This window comes from Spinacia oleracea, chromosome 1, assembly GCF_020520425.1.
Source record: "Spinacia oleracea cultivar Varoflay chromosome 1, BTI_SOV_V1, whole genome shotgun sequence".
NCBI classification, from domain to species: domain Eukaryota; kingdom Viridiplantae; phylum Streptophyta; class Magnoliopsida; order Caryophyllales; family Amaranthaceae; genus Spinacia; species Spinacia oleracea.
The window spans coordinates 47547957-47554504 of NC_079487.1; the positions used below are offsets into that span (position 1 = coordinate 47547957).

Consider the following 6548-nt stretch of genomic DNA (forward strand, 5'->3'; position numbering starts at 1 on the left):
AGGTAGGCTTGTCACTCTTGACAAATCTGGAAGATGAGGCTTTGTATTCCTCCTTTGCCTTTCCTGAAATCTTGATAGGCGCTGAACTAGTAGTTACTGACATGGTCTCCTTAGTCAGACTCTTGAAAGGTTTCTCAACCTTAGTGTATTCCTTCTTCTCTTTCTTTGCTTCCGAAGAAGTCCCCTTTTTCTTGTTTTTCAGGGAGATCTCCATATCATGAGCCCTCGTTGCCAGCTCTTGAAATGATCTCGGCCTTATACCCTGTAAGATATAAAGAAGATCCCAGTCCATTCCATTGATGCACATTTCTACAGCAGAAGTTTCAGTCAGACGATCTTTGCATTCCAAACTCAACGCGCGCCAACGGTTGATGTACTCAAGGACCGGCTCATCCTTCCATTGTTCAGTTTGCATTAGCTCTGTCATGCTAACTACGCGTTGAGTGCTAAAGAACCTTTTGTAAAACTCCGTCTCCATTTGATCCCAACTATCAATGGATTGCGCGGGCAGACCAGTGTACCAATCAAAGGCAGTCCCTTTGAGAGAACGGACAAATTGCTTAATGAGCAAATCGTCTGTTGTACCGCCATTGTTACATGTCTCTATGAAGTGTGCGACATGCTGCTTGGGATTACCCTTCCCATCAAATTGGTTGAATTTTGGTGGATGGTAACCTGTTGGCATCCGCAGCTTGTCAATTCTCTTCGTATAAGGTTTGACGTAACGCTGATTGCCGTGAGAGCCTCCTCCCAGTTCACTTTTGATAGCTTTGGCTACCATGTCTTGTATTTTTTTGGCATTGACTTTGACAGAGCCACCTGAATGACTACTAGAGTCAGAGCTATCACCATCACTCTCAGAACTCCCGTGACTTGAAGGGGTGTTTGTAGGACGTTTGTTAAGCTTCTTAGTTAGATGCTTGATTTTAGCATCTTTTTCTTCTCCATCCGCCTTTAGCCGTTCGAGAAGAACCCTCATCTCAGCAAGTTGCTCCTCCACAGTTTTCGCATTAATCACCATTACAGACGCAGTATCTGCATGTGAGAACTCAAAGGGGTCTTCGGAACCAGGTACCTCTTCGAATGTCGCAGTTGGAGAAACACTACCAGTTTCAGAGTTGTTCTCTCCGTCATAAAATTCGAAGAGTGGGCTATTGTGGATGACCATCTTGTCATAAGCTCCAAGAAAGTTTTGCTTCAGTTTAAGAGAAGCAACAGGATGTTGTTCCAGTTCAGCTGGAAATGAACCGAATACACGGACTTCATGTGAACTTTGAGAGGAAGGTGTGACAAACACCTTAGGAACTGAGGGAAAAGCATGGTGTTTGCGCGCCTTGGTAGGAACGCATGCAGTTTGCAGATCTGCTACAGCAGAGGCAGTATTCTTCTTCCGCATTCCTCTCGTAATGATACCAGTGTTCTGGAACATTGCAGCCAATGCTGCAGCTCGCTCCTGAACCGTGACAGATGTCGCGCCAGCGGGTTGAGAGCCAATTTTCTTTGGATCCATGGAAACAGAGATGAGAGGCAGAGAATGTCCCACCGAGCGTGCCAAAATTTGTTTACACAAATTTTCTAGTCTAGGAAAATAAGATAGAAAATAATGTAACAAAATATTTTTATTGATATTTGAATGTTTGGGTACAATCTCTGTAATTGACAGTTTACAAGAAAATAAACTAAGTCCTCTGATTTTGTTCCGCAGCTGATGGTGACACGTGTATGACACCTGAATTTGGTTTTAGGGTGACAGTCGTCTGATGACGTCAACCTGAGTTTGAGTTTAGGGTGACAGTCGTCTGATGACGTCAACCTGAGTTTGAGTTTAGGGTGACAGTCGTCTGATGACGTCAACCTGAGTTTGAGTTTAGGGTGACAGTCGTCTGATGACGTCAACCTGAGTTTGAGTTTAGGGTGACAATCGTCTGATGATGTCAACCTAAGTTTGAGTTTGGTTAAGCAGTCGACACAAATTTGATGTGTTTATTGACTACTTTCAGAGAGAATTCCCAGAGAATTTATGGACTCTTGAGAATAATGAATTTCCGATCCCCCGCCACTGAAGTAGACGAGAAGTATTTATAGGAGATGAAAACTTCTTTACTGGACTTGATAGGTTTAGGCTCGGGCCCATTTTGTGACTTGAGAGTCTTTAACCTGGTCCACTTGGTTTGTTTATTTCGGGTTAACAATATGACCTAGCCCAAAAATATATGATCCAAATCGTATTTGAGTAATTCAGATATTTAATTTGGGTGGGCTAAATTAATTAAGATGGATTAATATTATGATATCGGTCCAAAATAATTAATTTATTTAAATTGTAATACATTATAAATTTTTAGTGTCTACAAGTACAACAAGAAAGAACAAACAATACAAAAAGAAAGAATAAAAGATTAATGAAGAGTTTAATTATGAACATTAACCATATGATTATTATAAACAAACAAATAAATAAGAAAAAACAAACAATATAAAAAAGAACATAAAATTCCAGAAGAAAGAACAAAAAATACAACAATTATGAAAATTTGATGATGAATTTAAAAAACAACATGAAATAACAAACAGTACAACTAGAAAGAACAAACAGTACAACAAGAAAGAACAAACAGTACAATAAGGATGAACAAACAGTACAATAAAAAAGAACAAACAGTCGACAAGAATGAACAAACAATATGAGCGCGTCGTTTTTGGGGGGTACAGCTAGAGCTGGCTGTACCCGGGTACATCAGTTAGCGATTGTTTCAACGTGTTCCAGGAAAAAGAGAAGTTTCCTCGTGAGATCAAGTCTAATGTTAAGAGTTCCCACAAACTTACCTCCTTCCTACGATTTTTTAAACAACAAAATGTTAACACACCAACAATATATCATGGTTTATATCATTGTAAACCTTTCTGCGGTTTATATCATTATTTCATTTAAGTGAACATGCTCTAGCTGTTTTGCTTCCCAACCATATATAATGCCCAATTTATATTCAGCAGCTCACTTTATAATCTAACCTTTAATAATGGATGCAGAATGCAGTGTATGATTTATGTCAAATTGATTGATTAGTGCATTGTGTGTAGAAGTCCGGAATTCCAATGAGGTATGTTTTTCATCTCCTACGCATCTGGCGGAAATTAACAACTAAAATCAAAAATAGAAAAAAGGAAATTGAAAATTGAAAATCAAAGATGAAGAAAATTGAACAAAATTGTGAGAAATCAGGGCAAATTAACCTGGTGAAATCAAGTATTTGAATTCCAACGAGGAGTAGTTGGTGAGTTGCTGAATAATTCGAATCTATTTTTAAAAAGATAAATTCAAAGACCAGCCTTTAAACAAAACTCACTCCAAATATTCAATCATTTGACCCTCCTCTTTCCACTTATGATCAAAGTAATGTTGTTGCACCAATCTCTCCAGTAACACAACCTATTCAAATCAAAATGATCCGATTTAATCATAAAATTAAAAAACTCATAAAACCAAACAACCAAAAAACCAAATCAATTTGCCAAATCAATTAAAATTAACCATAATTCAATAATTACAAGTAAAAAACATAACCCAAATTTAACAAAATCAGAGAACAGTGTCATACCAGGGAGAACGAAGACAAAGTGAGAGTGCGGAGATTCAGGAGGAGTACAATGAGTAAGAAAAGCTCTCCTGTCAATTGCTATTGTTAAGAGTCCAGTGAAAGAGAGCATCCACAAGAAGAGAGGAAAGAAAAAAGGTGAAACACAACAAAACGAATAGGAGGAATCATGGCGGTTGAGATTAGTGAGATCGAATACGTGGCAGCATCCAACCATCAAGGCAAAACCGTATTTACAATATTCTTAAGAAAGAAGACAAATAAAAAGAAGAAAATTTGGGGCAATTTCGTAATCTAACTATTAGAGGAATGGAAAATTTGGTAATATTAATCCAATCTTTAGCCGATTTTCTTTTATTAAGTCCACCTACGACATATTTTTTAATAATCCCACCTTTACTACCCAACGACTTTTATTGGGCCTAACAGGTAATAAACTTGTTGTAGACGGTAATATGTCTCTACGTGGAAGTACCCTCTCTCGATATATTCAGTCATTATCATCAATTCATCACCATCTCGTTGACTTTTTCACCGATTTTCGATCACTTAAGCCCAATAAAAGTTATTGGGTAGTAAAGGTGAGATTATTAAAAAATATGTCGTAGGTGGGATTAATAAAAGAAAATCGGCCAAAGGTTTGATTAATATTACCAAATTTTCCATAATAATATCAACTCCTTGGTTTTATAAGTGTTAGGATTTGTTGAGCAATTTCCTTCAATAATGCTTGAAGATACGTAAATTCCCAAAATATGCTACTTTTTCAATTATTTCTCACTCTAAGGTCCACATCAGCAAGAAAGCCAGTCTAATTTATTTTTTTATAAAATCTATAAACCGCTATTTGAAACAACGGTTTAAAGGGGTAAACCGCTATCTGAAATAACGACTTATATGTATTTAAGGGACCGCCATTTCAGGTAGCGGTTAACATAACACAACAAAAAACCGCGCGGATTTTTGTTATAAAGCAAATCACTATTTGAGTTAGCGGTTTATACCATTAAACCGCCAATTTAAATGGCGGTTTGTTTTAAAACAAAATTGTCATTTCAATTGGCGGTTCTAAGCTGAATCGGGAAAAAAAATACGTTTCTTTCTTCCATGCCGACGTGGACGATATGAAGGAAATTAAGTTAGAAAGTGACGTATTTTGAGAATTATTGAATCTTTAAGCAATACTGAAGGAAATTGCTTAGGATTAACTATAAAAACTGACCCAAAAAAAAAAAGTTGAAACTACGTTTTGTAGTTTCCATCTTTTTGTGTTTTTTTTTTTTTTTTTTTTGCGTAGAGACTAGAGAGAGGCACATATCCCATTATTTAGGTATCTCCCTCATTCCTCAAAATGTTAACCAACTACTCCCTCCGTCCCTTAATACTCGCACCGGTTTGACCGGTGCGGAGTTTAAGACATTTAAATTGACTTATTAATTTAATGGGGGTTTGTTGATAGTGTGGTAATTTTTTAATATAGTTAGTGGGAAATGTGTAAGGGGTGGGGAGTGGTGAGCGAGGGGTGTTGATTTTTAAATGATTTTTTGTAGGGAATAGGGGTGTAGGTGGGGTAGTAGGTAAGTGTGAGAAATAATATAATATTGGTAAAAATTTCCATTTATAGAAGCGATGCAAGTATTAAGGGACGGTCAAAAAAGGAAAGCGGTGCAAGTATTAAGGGACGGAGGGAGTAAAACTTTGTTTGGTTAACCTGGATTTGAACCTTTCCGTACTTTTCTAAACTTACGGTATCAAAATAGTTGGAAAAAATTATAAATGAGAAAGCAGCTAAATCACGCAATTCTAGGGGATGTATCTGCCAGAAGTTAGTTTAAGTATATAACAGAATTCGAAAGACAAATCATATCAAAGTGATGGACCCTGATTAGCTAGAATTTCATGAACATCAACAACCTTAATTAACTTATACTCTCTTCGAATCTAAATGTTTTCCTATTGGGAATTATGACACTATTCACTCTGGAAAAAAATCTCTTGAATTACTACCAATATATAAGAAAAAACATAGTTATTTGAGTTCTTGTTTGATTCGTCTCAAAGAGTACTTTGACAATATAAAATTTTTATAAATTTTAATAACACTTAGTTAGAGATATTAACGATGTAAAGTACACATTATAAACTTTTGTATAAGACAGTCTTACACAAAATACCACATTAGTATCATATAAGTTAAACAATGAAACCAATAAGTTAAATACTGGAATCAATTAGTTAAGCACTGAAATTAATTAGTTAAGTACTAGAACTAATTAGTTAAACACTGAAACTAATTAGTTAAACAATGGAACCAATTAGTTAAGCAATCAAAGTGGTCTTTTCGGTAAGATGGTCTTACACAAAAGTTGCCAAATACACATTGACAAATGTACCAAAGTGAAATGGGAAAAACATTTAGATTTGGAGGGAGTATTAACTGTTTTATGATTTTTCAGTGTGGAATAATGAGTTTATTGTTAGGAAACATCTGAGATATGACTAGTTAAAAAAATCAGCATATGAAACCATAATCACTCGCACCATCACATCATGGTCATTATTTTCCTAGTAAAGCTAAAAACAGAGTATTTTTCAATCTTATGGTATAAGATAAATTACACGAACTCAGTTACTCGTCTCTAACACATGTATCATGTATGTGTTTATGTGTCGAGCTTGCCTATTTGGTGACATATTTCTATGGGTTTGGCCCAAAATGAAGTATCCATGTATTCTATCTGTGTTGAAGTGTCGAGGATCTAACATGGGTGATTGAGGTGAAATGAAGAGATTGAGTGCAAGCAGTAGTGATGCTAAACTTAAACTACAATTATTACATGGTCCTCAAAAGTCATATTACTGTCATCCTGCATGATCCCTCAACCTGAGATTAATTAACCTCAAATTAGTTAGCATAGAAAACGTGCTTAGAAATCTAATCTTCATTTGTTA

At 36.0% G+C, this 6548-nt stretch overlaps 1 long non-coding RNA gene across 1 annotated transcript; it reads right to left on the bottom strand.

The window, feature by feature from the left end:
* Nucleotides 1-2468: 2468 nt before the first annotated feature.
* On the bottom strand, nucleotides 2469-3804 carry LOC110795517 (uncharacterized). Its single transcript, XR_002535315.2, has 3 exons — nucleotides 3600-3804; nucleotides 3235-3430; nucleotides 2469-3125 (listed from the first exon to the last, which is right to left on the bottom strand). It is a non-coding gene; the product is annotated as an uncharacterized lncRNA (long non-coding RNA).
* Nucleotides 3805-6548: the final 2744 nt, after the last annotated feature.